The following is a 22,673-nucleotide window of genomic DNA, read 5'->3' on the forward strand; positions in this document are numbered from 1 at the left end:
ATGTGGATGTAGTGAAAAGTGTTCCCTGTAACATGGATTTCCTCTTGGCTAGTTAAGGGGAAAGCAAGCGCTGTGTGATTATCTGTAAGAACAATGCTTTGTTGGATTTTTAGACTTTTGTTAGAGTCAAGGAAAGATTTTGGACTAACTTTCCATTTTAGTATTTCTAACATGACAATTGCAGTTGACCACAGCATGCATATAGATTTATCACAGTTGTCACTTCTGGAAATTTTATAAATAGACTTGTATAGACCTCACTTTAAAAGGTTCTGGGTAATTTTTCAATGGAAATATTATCAACTGGAGGTGTGATAACTTTAAATATTTGCAGACCTCTAACAATTATCCTGAACACACGGAATGCTTTTATGTGTGATCGGCAGGTGTCAATCACTTGTCAGTATAGGAAAGAATGATCTGGTGATACACGGACTGTATTCGGAATGAAAGTATTTACTGCAATAGGAAGGAGCCTGTTTTGTGTCCCTTTATGAAAACAATTTTTTTTTTTTTTTTGAGACAAAGTCTCACTCTATCACCCAGGCTGGAGTGCAGTGGCACTATCTTGGCTCACTGCAGCCTCCGCCTCTCGGGTTCCAGCAATTCACCTGCCTCAGCCTCCTGAGTAGCAGGGACTATAGGCACTCACCACCATGCCCAGCTAATTTTTGTGTTTTTTTAGTAGAAATGGGGTTTCACCATATTGGTCAGGCTGGTTTCAAACTCCTGACCTCGTGATCCGCCCGCCTTGGCCTCCCAAAGTGCTGGGATTACAGGTGAAAGACACCGTGCCCGTCTGAAGACAAATTTTTTGAGTCAATTTTAAATGAAGTGTCTCTGAAGAAAACAAATTAAGCAACGTGGTCAGGGTAGCCCCAATATTAGTGTTCTCAGGATTGACCAGTCCTTGTTGATAGGACTGTAATGACCTCGGCAGAATCATTTTGACAACACGAATTAAGGTTCATATCCTAGAAGACTGAAGGTTGGTAGTAGTAATGTGAGGGAAATTTGAGGGAAATGTGAGAGTATTAGATGGCAATATAAAAAGGGAATTATTCTGTGAAGGATTTGAAAGAACACCTTTAGGGTTGTGGTCTCAGACCCAGCAAACAGTATTTAAGAACCCATTTTTCCCTATGGGCTTAGAAAAATGTTCAGAGCTTTGGGTTTCCTCACATCAAAAAAGAAAACCATAGAAATAAAATATAAATAAATATAAATACATATTTATAAATATTTAAATATATTTATAAATTTATATTTTTATATTTATAAATATATGTATATATTTATATTATATAAAGATATTTATATAAATATATAAATATTTGTTATGTTATATATTACAAAGTGGTCTTGGTTTTGACTTATCTGCCATGATCATAGTAGCCTGGCCTGAAGCTGAAGTGGTTTATGTTCAACTGAGGGACACCATTTATATTGTAATATATATATAATATATTTATATTATATAAATATATAAATATATTTATATATTATATAATATATAAATATATTTATATATTATATAAATATTTATATAGTATATCTATATACTATATAAATATATATTATGATATAAATATATTTATATTTTTAAAATTTATATGTATATGTATGTGATAAAAAATAATGATCGTATTAGTGCTATAAAGGTGGCCAGATTAGTGGTAGAGCGAAGAGATAGAAAAGTGTGTGAATCAGAAATTAATCTTCTTTTATATCTCGGGTGGAAAATATCTGCTTCTGCAGTCAGTGGCTTCTGAAAGCTTCCAAGTAATCCTTGGTCAGGAAGCAGTGAGGTATGTCTTTTATGTGAATCTGAAGATCAAAAGCTTGAATTTTCCTGAAACATCCGTCATTCACAGTACCTGGTGAGGTCGTTTTCACTGAGGTTCAAGGGCAGCGTTTCTCTGATGCCTTCACGGTCTTGCCCGGTTCGCGCCGTTCGCGGGCAGCGTGTGCCTTGGAAACGTTGTCTGCAGCGCATCTTGCAATGAGCCCACCAATGTCAGGCCATCAGTCTCTGTTCCTGTGAAAAATATTGTGAAACAGCTTTGCTAAAATTCTATTTTGAGAATAGCCAACTTCTTAGATAATCTTAATGCATATCAGGGCTTTTTAATTGGCCATTTATTTTATAGAGGTTGTTGGAGATGTCAGGCCATCTCTTGGTTTCTAAAGCAGGTTGAAGATATTGACACATCTAAAATCTTGTACCTGCTGGCCAGGCACAGTGGCTCACGCCTGTAATCCCAGCACTTTGGGAGGCTGAGGCGGGCGGATCACGAGGTCAGGAGATCAAGACCATCCTGGCTAACAGGGTGAAACCCCATCTCTACTAAAAATACAAAAAAAATTAGCCGGGCGTGGTGACGGGCACCTGTAGTCCCAGCTACTCGGGAGGCTGAAATAGGAGAATGGCATGAACCTGGGAGGCGGAGCTTGCAGTGAGCCAAGATCACCCCACTGCACTCCAGCCTGGGCAACAGAGCGAGACTCCATCTCAAAAAATAAAAATAAATATAAATAAAAAAATAATAATATAAATAAATAAAAATATATAAATATAAAATAAAATCAAGTACCTACTATCAATATAAGTGTGTGTGTGTGTCAGGAGGTCTGGAAAGTGGTGAGGACATTTGTGTGTGTTGATAGATTATTTAACGATTCTCCTTCAGTCAGTTGTTTTCTGTATTCAGTTACTTAATTCTTACCCGTATATTCTTTTCTTACCTGCGAAATGTGAGAAAAGGATAGGCTCTGGAAAGATTTCTTAACATATAGACATACTCAGTAAAGAAACAGACTTAGGATGACGAGGCTGAAATGTTAAGGCATGGAATGGCTAGCTTAAGAGTAAATATATGGAAGTTAATGCAGAGGAGGGAAAAGAGGATTGGCTTTATTACCGGGGTAATATACCAGGGATATGAATTGATGTCTCATTTTATCTGGTTTATTTGTTTTTTATTGTTTTCTTTGAATCTCTTGGTGGATTTCCTAGTTTCCCTAAGTATAAAACTTCAGCATATCTTAAGAGACCCGTAGACGTCCTTCTTTGAATGATATAACCACAAGTAGCAGCTGTGGATCTCAAGAAGCGATCTGCGATGGTCCAGAACTGCTAGAGTGGGCCCATTTCTGGGGATGGCGACAGAAAGGAAGGTTTTTATGAAAAGCCGGGATTGCTTTGTGGATTTTGGAGCTGACGTTTTGTTATTGGAGAAACATTTTCAAACTGGAATTTAGAGAGGCATTTTCACTTCTTGTAGATCTTGAAGGCATTTTCATTTCTTGTAGAATGCTCAGATACTATATGTCTCATAAGCAGTGTTTAAAACTTGTTACATTTCAGAAAAAGTTGACAAGAAGCATTCAGTTTTTGCCTGCCTGTTTTTAAAACATCATGATGTGCTATTGGGATTTGTGGTTTCCCTTGTCATATTGGCACCTGCGATGGAGAAGATCATTAAAAACTTTTTTCGAATTTTCATGTATTGTACCCTTAGAAAAATTATATTTCTATTAATTTTAGTTGGAAAATTTTGAAAAGTGTGTTGTAAGCCATTCCAGGTAATATCTTTCTTGTTGTATAGCTATTACTCAGACCTATCTAAAGAAACAGTTGAGTGTGAATTACCTCAAAATCAAAGTAGTCACTTTAAAATTTGAAATGCATTATGCACCTGAGGTGCTGACAGCAAAGCCCGTGCCAAGCATTTGATCCACTGATACCCATTTTCCAAGGACTCCAGATCCTTAGATCTGCGTCTCTTCCATTTTTGCTGTGGCCAAGTTTCAAATAAGGAATCGGGAAACAGTTTAGTGATCGTAAATCACACTGATGGTTGGAAAAATAAGTAGTGTTCCTTTGCTTCTTCAGATGTGGTTCCATACATTTTTACACATCTTTTGGCTAAATCAAAAATCCAGATGCAAAATGACGGTGCTTACAAATGCAGTGTCTATTTGTGACAACCCATGGAAGAACAGAGGGCTGGGAAACCAAATAAGGCTCTTCTCGGGCATAACAAAGGGTAGGTCAATACTGCAGAAAGCAACGGGTGACAGTTTGCTTAAAAGTGGATGTGGGCCAGGCGCAGTGGCTCATGCCTGTAATCCCAGCACTTTGGGAGGCCAAGGCAGGCAGATCAGGAGTTTGAGACCAGTCTGGCAAACATAGTGAAATCCCATCTCTACTAAAAATACAAAAAAATTAGCTGGGTGCGTCATTGTGCACCTGTAATCCCAGCTACTCAGGAGACTGAGGCAGGAGAATCACGTGAACCTGGGAGGCAGAGGTTGCAGTGAGCCAAGATCACACCACTGCACTCCAGCCCAGGTAACAGTGAGAGACTCCGTCTCAAAAAATAAAAGTGGATGTGGTTGCCATTGCTGTGTCTGCATTCCACCAATTGATTTATTCAGCCAAAATACTGTATTCACTGCAGTGGATAATATTAAGGAAATATTTTTACCTGCTATTAAATGGTACATAGTAACAGCTTCACGTTGACTTTTAAAAATTCCAGTCTTTCTGATAGGACAATTGAGTATTCTTTCCTTATTTCTCCTTTTCTTTATTTCCCAAAGTATTTTTAAATAATAAAAGCATGTTACTTTTCTAATCATAAAAATGTATTTAAAAGTCCCTATCCTGTCTTGGAGACACTATTTAAATTCTGCTGTTGTCCCTGGTTCATCCCCTGATGACATCACCTTCTCCAGCTCCCCTCTAGCACATATTTCTGGTGGTGGGGACTCTTCATTCGATGCTTATGTGTTAAGTATCAATTTAAGCATAAGTCATTTTTTTCCCAATGTAATTGCAGGAGCATTGACTGTCAGGATAATTTATGCAGGCTTTGGTATGTCTTGGAGTAGTAATACAACATTAGCACAAAGTAGATATTTGGTGCACCCTAAGCTTTCTCTTCTGACGTTTCTTCTCCCTGCTTTCCATAGTCCTCTTTCTATGCCTTTTTAAGGAAAAGAAAAAAAAAGAAATAAAAGAAAATGTACCAAATTTCAAACCCTTAAACTCTGGCTTAGAACATTTCTATCAGGTTTAGTATCTTTATATTCCAACCATCCACTTCGAACTTCATCTTGCATTGAGTGAGCACCTTCCTTCTTGTAGACTAACGTCTCTCTATTTATTACGTCCAATCTCCAGATCTTGTCCCCACCCCAACCTTAATTTGGGAAGAAAGAGAGTATTTTTATTAACTTTATGTTGGACAATAATATAATGGTGGTTATTTTAACAGCTGAAATGTTCTAGTTTCTTAGGGTCTTACCTTTATTTTATTAAGCATATTTCCTTTATACTTGTATTGTAATTAATTGTGCTCATTTTATTTTATTTCATTTTTATTTTTACTTGTGATGGTTAATACTGAGTGTCAATTTGATTGGATTGAAGGATACAAAGTATTGATCCTGGGCGTGCCTGTGAGGGTGTTGCCAAAGGAGATGAACATTTGAGTCTGTGGCCTTGGGAAGGCACACCCACCCTTAAACTGGGTGGCCACAATCTAATCAGCTCCCAGCAATGCTGGAATGTAAGCAGGCAGAAAAATGTGAAAAGAGAGACTGGCCTAGCTTCCCAACCTACATCTTTCTCCTGTACTGGATGCTTCCTGCCCTTGAACATCAGACTCCAAGGTCTTCAGTTTTGTAACTCAGACTGGCTCTCCTTGTTCCTTAGCCTGCAGATGGCCTGTTGTGGGATCTTGTGATCGTGTGAGTTAATACATAATAAGCTCCCCTTTAAATGTATGGATGTGTGTGTGTGTGTGTGTGTGTGTGCGTGTGTATGTATATATATTCCATTAGTTCTGTCCCTCTTGAGAACCCTGACTAATACACTTGTAACATTCCATTTTTAATGACAAAAATGCCTCTACTTTTCAACTATATACAAACTCTGACCATTTATCACCATTTCCACTGCTACTTCATTTCTCTCCTGCATAAGTCAGTGACTTCCTAACAGATCTCACCACTCTTCCCATTTCTCTTCTTCACTCCTTCATTCTGTAAGCCAGTAACCAGAGGGGTCCTTTTAACACATTAAGTCCAAGAGAGTCACTCTTGCTCAAAGCCATTTAATTGTTCCCCATTTTATCCAGAAAAAAGCCCAAAGTTATTGCAATGACCATTAAGCCATACACAACTTAACCCTACCCCTTTGATAGCTTCCTCCTGCCATCTCATCTCGTTCTACATACCAATAGCATAATGCCTTCCAGCCACGGTGGCCTCCTCACCGTTCTCAGAACACCCCCCACTCTGCCCAGGCACAATCTCAATTCTTTGCACTCACCGTTCCCTGACAGAAATGACCTTCCCCTCTACTTCCAGATGGATAAATCCCTTCCTTTATTTAAGTCTGCTGAAATGTCATCTTCTCAATGGGACCAGCCCACTTAACATTTCAACCCCAACCCCTACCTGTGCTCACATCCCTTCTCCTTATCTTGATTTGTTTATTGTTCTATAACATGTCCCCATTTTACATACCCACTATGTTTACTGTTAATGTTCTGCCTTCTTGTGATAACATGTGAGCCTTAGGAGGTCTGGGTCCCTTATCTGTTTATACACAGATGTTACCTCAAACGTGTATAACAGCAAGTGGCATCTAGTAAAGTACAATAACTTTTTATAAAGTCTGAATAAACTCCACCAAAATTCCAATGCCACTGTATCAGATGGTGAATCTCATGCTTCACTCCCAACTTGCCCAACCTTAAATTTGCATTTTCCACCCTGCCCCAAACTCCTGGCTTTGGGCACTGAAGAAACACTGGCTCCAGAATCAGTATCAAGAACACATATTCAGTAAGTATCTCTTAGAAACAGAATAACATTCTAGGCATTAGAATTCTAATAGTTTAAAATAAATCTCTTAAATGCCACAGTATTATAATTTAAGTGAGGAGGCTAGGCATGGTAGCAGAATATACATGGCCAAGGAAGGAGAGGTGGGTATGGGATGGGGGGAAGATAAAATACTGCTCCCAGTTTAAAACACATATTACACCACCACCACCACCATTACTATGAAGCACATCACCATTGCCTACCACCACCATTACCACCACCACCACTACCAGCACTATCATCACCAGTATTATCACCACCACCACAAACACTACCTTCACAACCACCATTATAACTACCACCATTACCACTACCATCACCATCACCACTAACATCACCACCACTATTATCACCATCAACACAACCACCCCCTTCCCTATCCCCATCACCACCACCACAATCACCTTCATCACCACTACCTTCACAACCACCACCATCACCACCACCACAACTGCTAATCACCACCATCTTAACCACAACTACTATCATCACCACCACCACCTACCTTGGCAACCACAAACCACCACCACCACCTTCACCACCAACAATGACACCACCACCACCCTCACCATCACCATCACAACCACCACCATGACAACTGTTACCACCAGCAGCATCATCACCACCATAACCACCACCACCACAATCACCATCTGCACCACCAACTTTATCACCACCATCACCATTACTGCCATCACCACCACCACTTCTTTTACTTCTCACCATCTCACCATCATCTTCACCACCACACCTAGCCTCACCATCACCATCACCACTACCATCACCTCCACCACCATCACTTCCACCACCACAGCCTCCACAACTAATTTTATACTACCACTATTACCAATTTTACCACCACTAATTTTCACTCACTGAAACTTATCACCTATCACTCAATTACTGCCAATACTTCACTATTATCATTGCTACTCACTGCATTTCTCATTTCACCACCTTTATCATCTCTACTACTTCCTTCATGCCACCACTACTACTCTTCATCTATCACCACTATTATCAATTTCAACACTACAACGCATATAACCACTCACTTTCACTTTATAAAACCATCACTTCACTACTCATCACTTATTATTACCACTCACCCTCACTACCACCTCTATTGTGCCCCATTTCACCTTTCAGCTTTACTCACTCACCATCATTACTATCAACATCACTTCACCACCCCTCACCAGCACAACCTTAATCACCATTATCACCACCATCAGCACCATCACCACCACCATCACCGTCACCATCACCATCAAATGCATACATGCACAGTCTTTCCAACCCTCAGTTTCTATGAAAGAAAAAATGGAATCTTTCAGCAGGTGATAGAATAAATAATAATCCACAAACCTATTAGCTTACATAATACAATTTACATTGTTTTTGTATTGGGTTACAGTAGACATTTAAAATATTTCAGTAAGACAATAACCAAAAAGCTAATAGTAAACAATAATTTGTATTGAGACCTCCACTGGAGTCAGATTGTGCTCGCAATCTGAATGCCTTTGCTCGTGACGTTACCAGAGGGAAGAGAGAAAGGATGTTACAATATGGTCTCTGACAATAAACTACTGCAGGGGCTATCAAATACAATGATTTTTTAAAATCCTAATAATATTGGATGTATACCATGCAGTTTGTGCAGAGAGCAGATAACACAATGGTTCACAGGAAATAAAAGAATCTAAAATATAAAGTCAAGCAGGTCTCATAAGAACTTAAAATAGGCTATGAAAAAAATTGAATTTAAGTGAGGTGAGAGGAGAGAGTATTGTGGAGGAAATAGATTTTTCAAAGTCAGTGGACCCTAATATTTGTGGAATACAAGGTAAGGGTTCAGATGGAGACCCACATGCTAGGTGTCTAAATATCTTAAAATTATAAAACAACCTAACAAACTGTTTATCATTCCACTCTAATAAATAGCTTTATAACAACAACTTGGAATCTGGGTTTAAATTCAGCAGCATCAGGCTCTTAAAAAGTCTAAGCTGGAACATGGAGCAGCTCCTGCCCTTCTCTAACCTCCCTCCGCATCACCTCACCTTGCAGGAGATCTCTGTCCTGCACTTTTGGATACACTGGTCTAAACATCTAAATTCCAGCCATATTCTACCTCTGCAAATCCACCTTCTAATTATCCCTGAGGCCTAAGGGTTCGCATACAAGCTGCACAGTCTGCCCTCAGGAGGAGTGAACAATGAATACAGGAAGAGGCCACATAGATGCTGGAAGGTCCAGGATCCCAGATAACCTTGGTCTAAAAGGAGCATGCAGGCACCAATTAGCATACCCTTAACCCCATGTCTTTCTTGGCCTGGAGAGAGGTGCTTGACCAGAGGATACCAGAACAGAGACCTGTCTAAAACTCAGGGCCCAGGGCAAGTCCTTCTTGCCTGGGTTTAAGTGTAGTACTGAGAGGTGAAGCCAGCTGGACTTCCTGGTTCTAGTGGGGACTTGGAGAACTTTTCTACAAAAGGTTTGTAAAATGCACTGAGCAGTGCTCTGTATCTAGCTAGAGGTTTGTAAAATGTGCCAATCAGCACTCTGTAAAATGGACCAATCAGCACTCTGTAAAATGGACCAATCAGCACTCTGTGAAATGGACCAATCAGCAGGACATGGACTGGGACAAATAAGGGAATAAAAGCTGGTCACCCCCAGCCAGCAGCAGCAAGCTGGTCAGATTCCCTTCAAGTCTGGGGAAGCTTTGTTCTTTCACTCTTCACAATAAGTCTTGCTGCTGCTGCTCACTCTTTGGGTCCTTGCCATCTTTAAGAGCTGTAACACTGAGCTGAGCGCCGTGGCTCACACCTGTAATCCCAGCACTTTGGTAGGCGGAGGCAGGTGGATCAGGCGGCCAGGAGATGGAGACCATCCTGGCTAACATGGTGAAACGCCATGTCCACTAAAAATATAGAAAAAAAAATAGCTAGGCATGGTGGCGGGCACCTGTAGTCCCAGCTACTTGGGAGGCTGAGGCAGGAGAATGACTGAACCCCGGGAGGCGGAGCTTGCAGTGAGCCGAGATGGCACCACTGCACTCCAGCCTGGGCGACAGAGCGAGACTCTGTCTCACACACACACACACAAAAATCCACAAATTTAGTTTAATTATAAGAAGAAATCAGTCAACTACAATAATCAATAATCAAGGATCTATTTTTCAGAAGGTTTAGAAAATCATTTTGATGACAATGAGAAGAAATTTTAAGTGAAAAAGAAAGCATGCGATTTCCTAGGTCAGTGACAAGGGGGATATAAACACATGAAATAAAGTAACAGGAATAAAAAGAAAAAAATAATATTATTATTATACTTTAAGTTCTGAGGTACATGTGCAGAACATGTGGGTTTGCTGTGGGTTTGTTACATAGGTATACACACGCCATGGTGGTTGCTGTACCCATCAACCTGTTGTCTACATTAGGCATTTCTCCTGATGCTATCCCTCCCCCAAACCACCACCCTCTGACAGGCCCCAGTGTGTGATGCTCTCCGCCTCCACCCGTGTCCATGTGTTCCTTTTTTTAAAAAAAAAAAAAACAAAACAGAGTCTTGTTCTGTTGCCCAGGCTGGAGTGCAGTGGTGTGATCTGGGCTCATTGCAAGCTCTGCCTCCCAGGTTCACGCCATTCTCCTGCCTCAGCCTCCTGAGTAGCTGGAACTACAGGCGCCCGCCACCACACCAGGCTAATTTTTTTTTTTTTTTTTTAGTAGAGACGGGGTTTCACCACGTTAGCCAGGATGGTCTCCATCTCCTGACCCCATGATCCGCCCCCCTTGGCCTCCCAAACCGTGTCCATGTGTTCTGATTGTTCAACTCCCACTTATGAGTGAGAACATGTAGTGTTTGGTTTTCTGTTCCTGTGTTAGTTTGCTGAGAATGATGGTTTCCAGCTTCACCCATGTCCCTGCAAAGGACAAGGACTCATCCTTTTTTATGGCTGCATAGTATTCCATGGTGTATATGTGCCACATTTTCTTTATCCAGTCTGTCACTGATGGGCATTTGGGTTGGTTCCAAGTCTTTGCTATTGTGAACAGAGCCACAATAAACATACGTGTGCTTGTGTCTTTATAGTAGAATGATTTATAATCCTTTGGGTATATACCCAGTAATGGGATGGCTAGGTCAAATGGTATTTCTAGTTTTAGATCCTTGAGGAATCACCACACTGTCTTTCATAATGATTGAACTAATTTAGACTCCCACCAACAGTGTAAAAGCGTTCCTGTTTCTCCACTTCCTCTCCAGCATCTGTTATTTCCTGACTTTTTAATGATCACTATTCTAACTGGCGTGAGATGGTATCTCATGGTGGTTTTGATTTGCATTTCTCTAATGACCAGTGATGATGAGCTTTTTTTCATGTTTGTTGGCCATATAAATGTCCTCTTTTGAGAAGCGTCTGTTCATATCCTTCCCCTACTTTTTGATGGAGTTGTTTTTTTCTTGTAAATTTAAGTTCTTTGTAGATTCTGGATATTAGCCCTTTGTCAGAAGGATAGATTGCAAAATTGTTCTCCCATTCTGAAGGTTGCCTATTCACTTGGATGATAGTTTCTTTTGCTGTGCAGAAACTCCTTAGTTTAATTAGATCCAATTTGTCTATTTTGACTTTTCTTGCCATTGCTTTCTTCACAGAATTGGAAAAAAACTACTTTAAATTTCATATGGAACCAAAAAAGAGCCCACATAGACAAGACAATCCTAAGCAAAAGGAACAAAGCTGGAGGCCTAACACAATTAAGTACATAGAGAATCCAAAGGAATCTAAAAAAAAAAAAAAATAGAAAAAATAAAACTACTACAATAAAGGTAAATTTACCAGGCTCACTGGATGCAATCAATATGCAAAGACCAATTATATTTTTATATGTGAGTAACAAAAATTTAAAAATGAAATTTAAAAAGAATACCATTCATAGTAACATAAAGCATTAAAAATTAAATTAAGAATAACATATTTAAATGTGCAAGACTGTACCTATAGGAGACATACTGAGGGAAATCAAAGAAGATATAAAGGAAATCAAAGAAGATATAAATAAACGGTGAGCTATAGTGTGTTCATGTTTTATAATATATAAAGTTGTTAAGATATCACTTCTTTCTAAATTAATCTACAGACTTAACGTAGTCCCAATCAAAATCCTAGCAGTCATTTTCTGTAGAAGTTAACAGGTTGACTCTAAAATATACAAGCAACTAAAAAGAAATAAAAATAGCCAAAGCAATGTAATAATTGGGTTTTACTATTTGATTTCAAGACTTGCTCTAAAACTACAGTAATTACCAGTGATACTGGCATAAGGCTAGGCAAAATCATGAATGGAAAAGAATGAAGAGTCTAGAAATACTTCCTCCCCACCCCTACACACACATATTTATGGTCCATTTGTTTTCAACAAAGGAAACAACGCAATTTAATGGCGAAAAGGATAGTCTTTTCAACAAATGATTCTAGAATAGTAGCAGATCCCTATAAAGAAAATCTACCTTAACCTGTACTTTATATCATATCTAAAAATTAACTCAATCTAGGTCATATACTTATATATAAAATTTAAAGTTATCAGGCAGCTAGGAAAGAAGTCAAAAGATAACATATTGTTATGAAGAGATTTATTAGAAAAGAAATAAAATTAACTAGCCATAAAGAAAATATCGATAAATTAGACTTACTCAGAATTAAAAGTGCCCATCAAAAGGTACAGATAGACAATTTGTAGGCAATGCAAAATACTTGAAATTTCCATATTTGAAAAAGGACTTGTATCCAGAATATATTTTAAAACCCATCTAACTCAATAATAGTGATAATAATAATTATTTAAAAATTAATTTTAAAATGGGCAAAAGATTTTACCAGATACCAAAAAAAGAGGAACACACAGTAAACAACTGAAAAGGCAATTAACGTTAGTCATCTAGGAAATGCAAATCAGAGCCACAATCATTTCCATTTCACAACTATTGAAGACTCACAATACCAAATGTTGAAATAACTGAATTCTGATATATGGTGATTATTGTGTAAAATGCTAAACCTTCTTAAGAAACTGACAGTTTCTAACAAAGTTAAATGTACATCTACCCTATGACTTAACAGTTCTATTCCTATTCTCCCAAGAGAAATAAATGCAAATCTTCCAAGAAAGATGTGTATAATAACATTTATAGTAACTTTATTCACAATAAATAAAACCTGGAAATAGCCTTAAATTTCAGAAAGAAAATGCATAATCAAATTATATTTTTATGCACATTTTTGTTTATTGTTTTCAAATTGATTTTATTTTTAGAATAGTTTTAGATTTACAGAAAAACTGAAAAGATAGTAAAGACAATTCCCATATACCCAATATCCAGTTTTCCCCGTTATCATCTTACATTGGTATGGTAGGTATTACTATCAAGGAACCAAACTTGAGGCAGAAGAATAGGGTCTAGAAATAGGAAACCTAAGGCCAACCCATGGCTGCCTTCTTGGAAATGAACTAAGAGGAAAACCCCACCTCTCCATGAACACTAATATAAGGGGCCAAATGCCCCTCTCTCTCCAAACCTCTCTTCCCCTACCTCGTGAATGAGAATGTTTGTAATTGGTCCATTCTGGAACCTTCATTTGCGTATATATCACAGGCAGGATGCCTCTGATTGGTCCTGGGCAGAATCCTGCCACTGACTGGTCCTGAGCAAAATTCTTCATTTCTATAACGTGTAACTTATCAGAGGCTTCTAAAGGGTACTTAAGGGTCTTACCATGTTTTTTTTATTTCAATTAAAAACCCAAGAAACATTACAGTCAGGGCTCTTGAGCCACTTGCTTGGGCCTGCTCCCACTCTCTGTAGTGTACTTTTGCTTCAATAAATCTATGCCTTAATCTTCTGTTGCTTTGGTTGTGTGTTTTGTTCAATGCATTTGTTAAATATGCCAAGAACCTGGACAACTTGCACTCAAGACTTTCATCCGGTAACAAACTAATACACTGTTATTAACCAAAGCTCATGGTTTACTCAGATATTATTTTTACTTAATCTCCTTTTTCCCATCCAGGATACTACATTACATTTAGACATCATATCTCCTTAGGCTTTCTTGACTCTGACAGTTTCTCATTCTTTCCTTGTTGTTGATGACCTTGAGAGTTTTGAGGAGTACTAGCCATGTAATTTGTAGAATGTCCCTTAATTGAGGTTCATCTGATTATTTTCTTATGTATAGACTGGTGTTATGGTTTTGGGGATGAAAGAGCAGTGTCGATCACATTATATATATCGAGAATATATACTCTGTGAACTTGATCCATCACTGTTGATGTTGACCTTGGTCACCTGACTGAGGTGACATTTCTCAGGTTTCTTTACTGCAGTTACTCTTTTTTTTTTTTGCCCTTTCTATATTGTGCTCTTTGGAGGAAGGTACTCTGTACAGCTTGCACTTAGGTGCAGGGAGTCATGCATCCCCTCCTTGAAGGTGAAATAAATTCTAGTATTTTTATATTAATGAATACTCAGCAATTTTTCTAGGGAAAAAGGACAGAAAGAAAAAGGAAGGAACACAACTGAGACAAGGAACAACATAGTTGAACTTCACAAACATTAGGATGTGTGAAAGAATCCAGGTACAAAAGTATACATACTGTAATATTTATTCATGTCAAAAATAGACAAAAATAATCTATGGCAATTAGAAGCAGAACAATGCTTGCATCAAGGGGCAGATGACTGAACTAAAAGGGGTACCAGGGAAATTTATGTGGTTGATAAAATGTTCTATGTCTTGATTAGGATGTATTCATAACATTCAGTTAGCTGTAAACTTAAGGTCTTCTTTTTCACTTATGTAAATTATTTCTTAATTGAATTTTTTTTCAAAAAAGAATCTTTTGTATGTAACATCCAAGAAGTCATTAACAATTCTGGTTAAAAGCAATTTCAGTACAAGTGTTGTTGCAGATGGTTTTTGGGGAGCTTTTAGTTAAATTTCCCTAAAAGACCTTCGCAATGAAATGGAGTGAGTGAAAGAACAGCACTTATGGAAGAAGATCACTAATTATACTTGAAAACATAGAAGACAGAAACAGAAGACTAAAGTTCTGCAGAGAACAAAAATCAAACCGCAGGAATATACAGTAACAGTGCTGACCTCATAAAGGACTAAAAATAGTTTATTGAGCATCTAACTGCTATGGCCATCCAGTTGGGAGAAATAGAATGCAAGGAGCTGACTAATACCTGCCAACACACTTACCTCTAGACCCCAGTCTAGCAATGTAAAAATCGTACATCCTTTTATAGTGATCTTTGGAGATTTGCTAAATCCTTGAAGCACTCTAGTAAGAAATGACCCCTTAAATGTTATGGCTTTCCAAGGACACCCGTAGGTAGTATGGAACTATAATGTTTAAAGCATGTGTAAAAAGGCATATAGAACAATATGGTGTATAGGACAAAAATCGGGGCACAATTCTCATGGTCATTATTTATCTAATGAGTTGGTGGCTGCATCTCATTTTGTCTTCTGTAATTTGAGAAAATCTCTAGAAAACCAATAAGAAAACAAGAGAAAATAGTCAAAACAGTTAACAAACTAAACTTCTCTGAGAATAAATAGGGAAAATTATCCAGCTTCCTGAAGACAGGTAAATCGCAAAACTTCTTCCTGCTGAAATACAAGAAAGATAATCTACTCTTCATGGAAATTGGAGTTCTCAGAAAAACTAACCACTCTGGGATTTAGCACTGACCATGAAGCAAAAAAGAAAAAAAAACTGGTGACTTTACGTTGTATATTTGTCCTTGGATGGGAGAGGATCAGGATTGTTATACAAATTTTTTTTCATTACTTCATTTACATTAAGTCTAGAACTATAAAAAAGAGCACGGAACAGGGAGTTTGAGGTTCAGAGATTTTTAAAACTATGTTTAAAAAAATAGTGGGACTAAGTATTTAATTATTAAAGCAAAAACCAGCCTCTGAAGTTTTGAATTAAATGAAGTATTAAAATATTAATGCAGAAAATCACACATTCTAATGAAAAACAAGAAAAATACAGACTTTAATCATACCAACTTTAATTAAATCTTCTAGCACATCTAGATTTTAAGCAATCACTTATTCTACCAACATTAATTGAGGACAGATACTGTTCTCAGCACTTGGTTTTCTGTGATGAACAAACAGAATTCCAGCTGTCAAATAATACATTGTTTGCATTTTTTTGAACTTTTTTTTGTTTTGCCTTGTTTTTTGGAATAGTATTATTTCAAGACTGGGAGAAAGATAAGATCTTCTCTCAGAATTCCTTCTAATCTCATAATTTTATTAAACATCTTGTTGCCAACTCAGGAGATCAGCATCATAACTCATACACATTGGTAAGAGCTTAAATAAATATATAGTTATTGTTGGGCTTTGAGAAAGGATATTAAATTACATACCGAGGGAGCTAAGGCCAACATAAAGGAACACTTACATCTCTGTTTTCACATTGCATGGGGTTTTTATTCCAAAGAACTCCTGAGCTTAAGCTATTTATTTAAGCATTTCTCCAATATCACAGTATCAACTGGTTATTGCATTCTATGTACCTTGATTTTTTTCACTATTTAATGAGTATTTTAAGTTGTTTCATGTTAAACTCGATGTGTTTAGATAACAGAACAGTTACTCAGACAAATGAGGGTTAGTTTTCTTTATATCTCTGTATCTATAAGTAAAAATAGACATAGATGTTTACTACTAAGAAATGGTACTGGGACCTCATCAGTCCATAAAATCAGGGAATAATTTTCATTGTACAAATACATACTGCCTTTAGATATGAGTCCTCACTCTAATGTGTGAAGTAGAATTTCTATATGGGGAATACAGAATTGCTGGATCAAATCTTTCCATGAGACTCAAGGATTGAATTTTGTCATAACTCTTTCTGAATCTGCCATTCTTATTGTAGCTAAAATTGTCTTGCCTTGAGTGGAACTGAGCTGGGGAGGCTTAACACATTGTCTGGCACCGTTATTTGGGATTCATTGAAATGCTTTATTTTGATTTTAAATTGTTTCCAAAAATAACTTCAGAGACCATTAGGTAAAATCATCAAAAATATTCAGTAAGGAAATAATTGCCAGAGTTAAAAGTGGAAGTTCATGTACCCTGGGTCTGGGATGGAAGATTTTACACACCCTTACACACACACATGCGCTCGCGTGTGCACACACGCACGTACATATTTGAAAATACTTCCATGATTGGTCACTGCTATCACATAACAGAAAACAGCTGCACTGAGTAAAGTAACAACTGGACAGCCATTGTAACCTTAGCTTTCCATTTGATACTCAGGAGAGAAACCTTCCTCTACATATGATGAAAAAATATAACCACTACCATGATTAGTAAAGCAGTGAAGCAGCAAAGTCAAACAACCAACTTCTCATCTCACAATCTCCACCCTCTGGCCCTTTTGGTCAGTTTTCTCAAGGCCAGTATTGCCTATCTCCACCGGGCAATTGGACTATTACATAATAGGCGTTAATACTTGTTTAAGAAAGAAATATATATATGATCGTTTAAAATGCTCATCTCCAGGAAGCTTAACGACTTTAAAATTAAAACAAGGTAGCCATGGAAAAGCTATTATTGGTAGAACTACACAAGTTGACTTTTCTTAACTGTATTTATATTCTGGGGTCGATTTGGTAGCCTTAGTCCAAGTGCCCCAGTGATAGTTCCAGGGATATTTTCATCTCTCCTCCTCTCTTGCACTGGCTTTTATTTTCAGTACTTCAGTCGGCTTTAGATGACACTTTTATCTGTTAGGGTTTGAAAAGACAAGAGCTGGCCGGGCGCGGTGGCTCAGGCCTGTAATCCCGGTACTTTGGGAGGCCGAGACGGGCGGATCATGAGGTCAGGAGATCGAGACCATCCTGGCTAACATGGTGAAACCCCGTCTCTACTAAAAACACAAAAAATTAGCCGGGCGAGGTGGCGGCGCCTGTGGTCCCAGCTACTCGGGAGGCTGAGGCAGGAGAATGGCGTGAACCCGGGGTGCAGAGCTTGCAGTGAGCTGAGATCTGGCCACTGCACTCCAGCCCGGGCGACGGAGCGAGACTCCGGCTCAAAAAAAAAAAAAAGAAAAGAAAAAGAAAGAAAAAATACAACAGCCATCCCAATGACTTGAACACAATTTTGAGTGAGGATTCTGTGTAACATACTGGTCTCTGGACTGAGCAAGATTGTTGTGCAATAGATGGGGGTGGAGGGGGTGGAAATCCACCAAAGTACGTGCCAGCGTCCGTAATTGTATTAACCAAGATTGTCTCTATTTCACGTGACAGGAAACTGTCTTAAAGCAGATTAAGCAAATGAGAGAATAGACTGGATAAAAGATCTAGGGAAAAAATGAACAACGAAGATTCAAGAAGGGCAAGGGTGCATCCCAGATGCAGTTACTCTAGAACCAAGGACTTAAATGCTGCCAAGGCACTCTCTCCATTTTTTGCTACATTTCTGTTTTCATAACAATTTAATTCCTTGATAAGACAAATAGTTCCTCCCTTGTAGTAGGAATCCTGGAAACACACACAGACTTACGGTTCCTACAACCTCACACAGGAACCACCACTGTTGTGACTTCTGACGTGTCTCACAGCAGTGACCACCATTGTGATTTCTAATACCGAAGACTAATTTTATTTTTAAAGTTTGTATAAATAGAAATTATATAGCATATATTTTCTTTCATGCCTGGCTTCTTTTAGTCAGTCATTATTACGCTTTTGGCATTTATCAGTGTTACTGCTTTTAGCTGTCGTGTATTTATTATCCTTACTATATAGTATTCTATCATATGACTATAAAAATATTATTTTCTTAATTCTATTGTTGATAAAGCTATTTAGGGTTATTTTTCCATTTGGGGATATTGCAAATAGTGCTATGATGAACTTCCCTCTGTTTTTACTTTTCACTTTTTGCACACAGATGAACGTTTTACTGGATAAACACATAGTAGTAGAATTCTAGGTCATAGAGTATGTGAATGTTTCGCTTTAATAGATATCAGCAGCACACTGGTTGTAATTTACCCTTTTAGCAACAGTGAATGAGAATATCAATTACTCCATTTACTTGCCTACTTTTGGTATTTGGGGACTTGTTTTCTCCTCTTTGTTTGGCTTTGAATTCTTTTTTTTCTTCTTCTTCTTATTATACTTTAAGTTCTAGCGTACATGTGCATAACGTGCAGGTTTGTTACATATGTATACTTGTGCCATGTTGGTGTGCTGCACCCATCAACTCGTCAGCACCCATCAACTCGTCATTTACATCAGGTATAACTCCCAATGCCATCCCTCCCCCCTCCCCATAATAGGCCCCAGTGTGTGATGTTCCCCTTCCCGAGTCCAAGTGATCTCATTTTTCAGTTCCCACCTATGAGTGAGAACATGCGGGGTTTGGTTTTCTGTTCTTGCGATAGTTAGCTGAGAATGATGGTTTCCAGCTGCATCCATGTCCCTACAAAGGACACAAACTCATCCTTTTTTATGGCTGCATAATATTCCATGGTGTATATGTGCCACATTTTCTTAATCCAGTCTGTCACTGATGGACATTGGGGTTGATTCCAAGTCTTTGCTATTGTGAATAGTGCCGCAATAAACATACGTGTGCATGTGTCTTTATAGCAGCATGATTTCTAATCCTTTGGGTATATACCCAGTAATGGGATGGCTGGGTCATATGGTACTTCTAGTTCTAGAACCTTGAGGAATCGCTATACTGTTTTCCATAATGGTTGAACTGGTTTACAATCCCACCAACAGTGTAAAAGTGTTCCTATTTCTCCACATCCTCTCTAGCACCTGTTGTTTCCTGACTTTTTAATGATTGCCATTCTAACTGGTGTGAGATGGTATCTCATTGTGGTTTTGATTTGCATTTCTCTGATGGCCAGTAATGATGAGCATTTTTCATGTGTCTGTTGGCTGTATGCATGTCTTCTTTTGAGAAATGTCTGTTCATATCCTTTGCCCACTTTTTGATGGGGTTGTTTTTTTCTTGCAAATTTGTTTGAGTTCTTTGTAGGTTCTGGATATTAGCCCTTTGTCTGATGAGTAGATTGCAAAAATTTTCTCCCATTCTGTAGGTTGCCTGTTCACTCTGATGGTAGTTTCTTTTGCTGTGCAGAAGCTCTTTAGTTTATTAGATCCCATTTGTCAATTTTGGCTTTTGTTGCCGTTGCTTTTGGTGTTTTAGACATGAAGTCCTTGCCCATGCCTATGTCCTGAATGGTATTACCTAGGTTTTCTTCTAGGGTTTTTATGGTATTAGGTCTAACATTTTAAGTCTCTAATCCATCTTGAATTAATTTTCGTATAAGGAGTAAGGAAAGGATCCAGTTTCAGCTTTCTACTTATGGCTAGCCAATTTTCCCAGCACCATTTATTAAATAGGGAATCCTTTCCCCATTTCTTGTTTTTCTCAGGTTATCACAGATCAGATGGCTGTAGATGTGTGGTGTTATTTCTGAGGACTCTGTTCTGTTCCATTGGTCTATATCTCTGTTTTGGTACCAGTACCATGCTGTTTTGGTTACTGTAGCCTTGTAGTATAGTTTGAAGTCAGGTAGCGTGATGCCTCCAGCTTTGTTCTTTTGACTTAGGATTGTCTTGGAGATGTGGGCTCTTTTTTGGTTCCATATGAACTTTAAAGCAGGTTTTTCCAATTCTGTGAAGAAACTCATTGGTAGCTTGATGGGGATGGCATTGAATCTATAAATTACCTTGGGCAGTATGGCCATTTTCACGATATTGATTCTTCCTAGCCATGAGCATGGTATATTCTTCCATGTGTTTGTGTCCTCTTTTATTTCACTGAGCAGTGGTTTGTAGTTCTCCTTGAAGAGGTCCTTTACATCCCTTATAAGTTGGATTCCTAGGTATTTTATTCTCTTTGAAGCAATTGTGAATGGAAGTTCATTCATGATTTGGCTCTCTGTTTGTCTGTTACTAGTGTATAAGAATGCTTGTGATTTTTGCACATTAATTTTGTATCCTGAGACTTTGCTGAAGTTTCTTATCAGCTTAAAGAGATTTTGGGCTGAGACAATGGGGTTTTCTAAATATACAATCATGTCATCTGCTAACAGGGACAATTTGACTTCTTCTTTTCCTAACTGAATACCCTTTATTTCTTTCTCTTGCCTGATTGCCCTAGCCAGAACTTCCAACACTATGTTGAATAGGAGTGGTGAGAGAGGGCATCCCTGTCTTGTGCCAGTTTTCAAAGGGAATTTTTCCAGTTTTTGCCCATTCAGTATGATATTGGCTGTGGGTTTGTCATAAATAGCTCTTATTTTGAGATACGTTCCGTCAATACCGAATTTATTGAGCGTTTTTAGCATGAAGGGCTGTTGAATTTTGTCAAAGGCCTTTTCTGCATCTATTGAGATAATCATGTGGTTTTTGTCTTTGGTTCTGTTTATATGCTGGATTACGTTTATTGATTTGCGTATGTTGAACCAGCCTTGCATCCCAGGGATGAAGCCCACTTGATCATGGTGGATAAGCTTTTTGATGTGCTGCTGGATCTGGTTTGCCAGTATTTTATTGAGGATTTTTACAGCGATATTCATCAGGGATATTGGTCTAAAATTCTCTTTTTTTGTTGTGTCTCTGCCAGGCTTTGGTATCAGGATGATGTTGGCCTCATAAAATGAGTTAGGGAGGATTCCCTCTTTTTCTATTGATTGGAATAGCTTCAGAAGGAATGGTACCAGCTCCTCCTTGTACCTCTGGTAGAATTCAGCTGTGAATCCATCTGGTCCTGGACTTTTTTTGGTTGGTAGGCTATTAATTATTGCCTCAATTTCAGAGCCTACTATTGGTCTATTCAGGGATTCAGCTTCTTCCTGGTTTAGTCTTGGGAGAGTGTGAGTGTCCAGGAAATTATCCATTTCTTCTAGATTTTCTAGTTTATTTGCGTAGAGGTGTTTATAGTGTTCTCTGATGGTAGTTTGTATTTCTGTGGGGTCAGTGGTGATATCCCTTTTATCATTTTTTATTGCGTCTATTTGATTCTTCTCTCTTTTCTTCTTTATTAGTCTTGCTAGTGGTCTGTCAATTTTGTTGATCTTTTCAAAAAACCAACTCCTGGATTCATTGATTTTTTGGAGGGTTTTTTGTGTCTCTATCTCCTTCAGTTCTGCTCTGATCTTAGTTATTTCTTGCCTTCTGCTAGGTTTTGAATGTGTTTGCTCTTGCTTCTGTAGTTCTTTTAATTGTGATGTTAGAGTATCAATTTTAGATCTTTCCTGCTTTCTCTTGTGGGCATTTAGTGCTATAAATTTCCCTCTACACACTGCTTTAAATGTGTCCCAGAGATTCTGGTATGTTGTATCTTTTTCTCATTGGTTTCAAAGAACATCTTTATTTCTGCCTTCATTTCATTATGTACCCAGTAGTCATTCAGGAGCAGGTTATTCAGTTTCCATGTAGTTGAGTGGTTTTGATTGAGTTTCTTAGTCCTGAGTTCTAGTTTGATTGCACTATGGTCTGAGAGACAGTTTGTTATAATTTCTGTTCTTGTACATTTGCTGAGGAGTGCTTTACTTCCAATTATGTGATCAATTTTGGAATAAGTGATGTGGTGCTGAGAATGTATATTCTGTTGATTTGGGGTGGAGAGTTCTATAGATGTCTATTAGGTCTGCTTGCTGCAGAGCTGAGTTCAATTCCTG

The 22,673-nt window shown here is 38.2% G+C and overlaps 1 pseudogene; it reads right to left on the minus strand.

Annotated features, from left to right (window-relative positions):
• Positions 1 to 1,928: 1,928 nt before the first annotated feature.
• Positions 1,929 to 22,673, minus strand: part of LOC116270538 — a 34,141-nt pseudogene continuing 13,396 nt past the window's right edge.

The sequence above is a fragment of the Papio anubis genome, chromosome 15 (assembly GCF_008728515.1).
Source record: "Papio anubis isolate 15944 chromosome 15, Panubis1.0, whole genome shotgun sequence".
Lineage (NCBI taxonomy): Eukaryota > Metazoa > Chordata > Mammalia > Primates > Cercopithecidae > Papio > Papio anubis.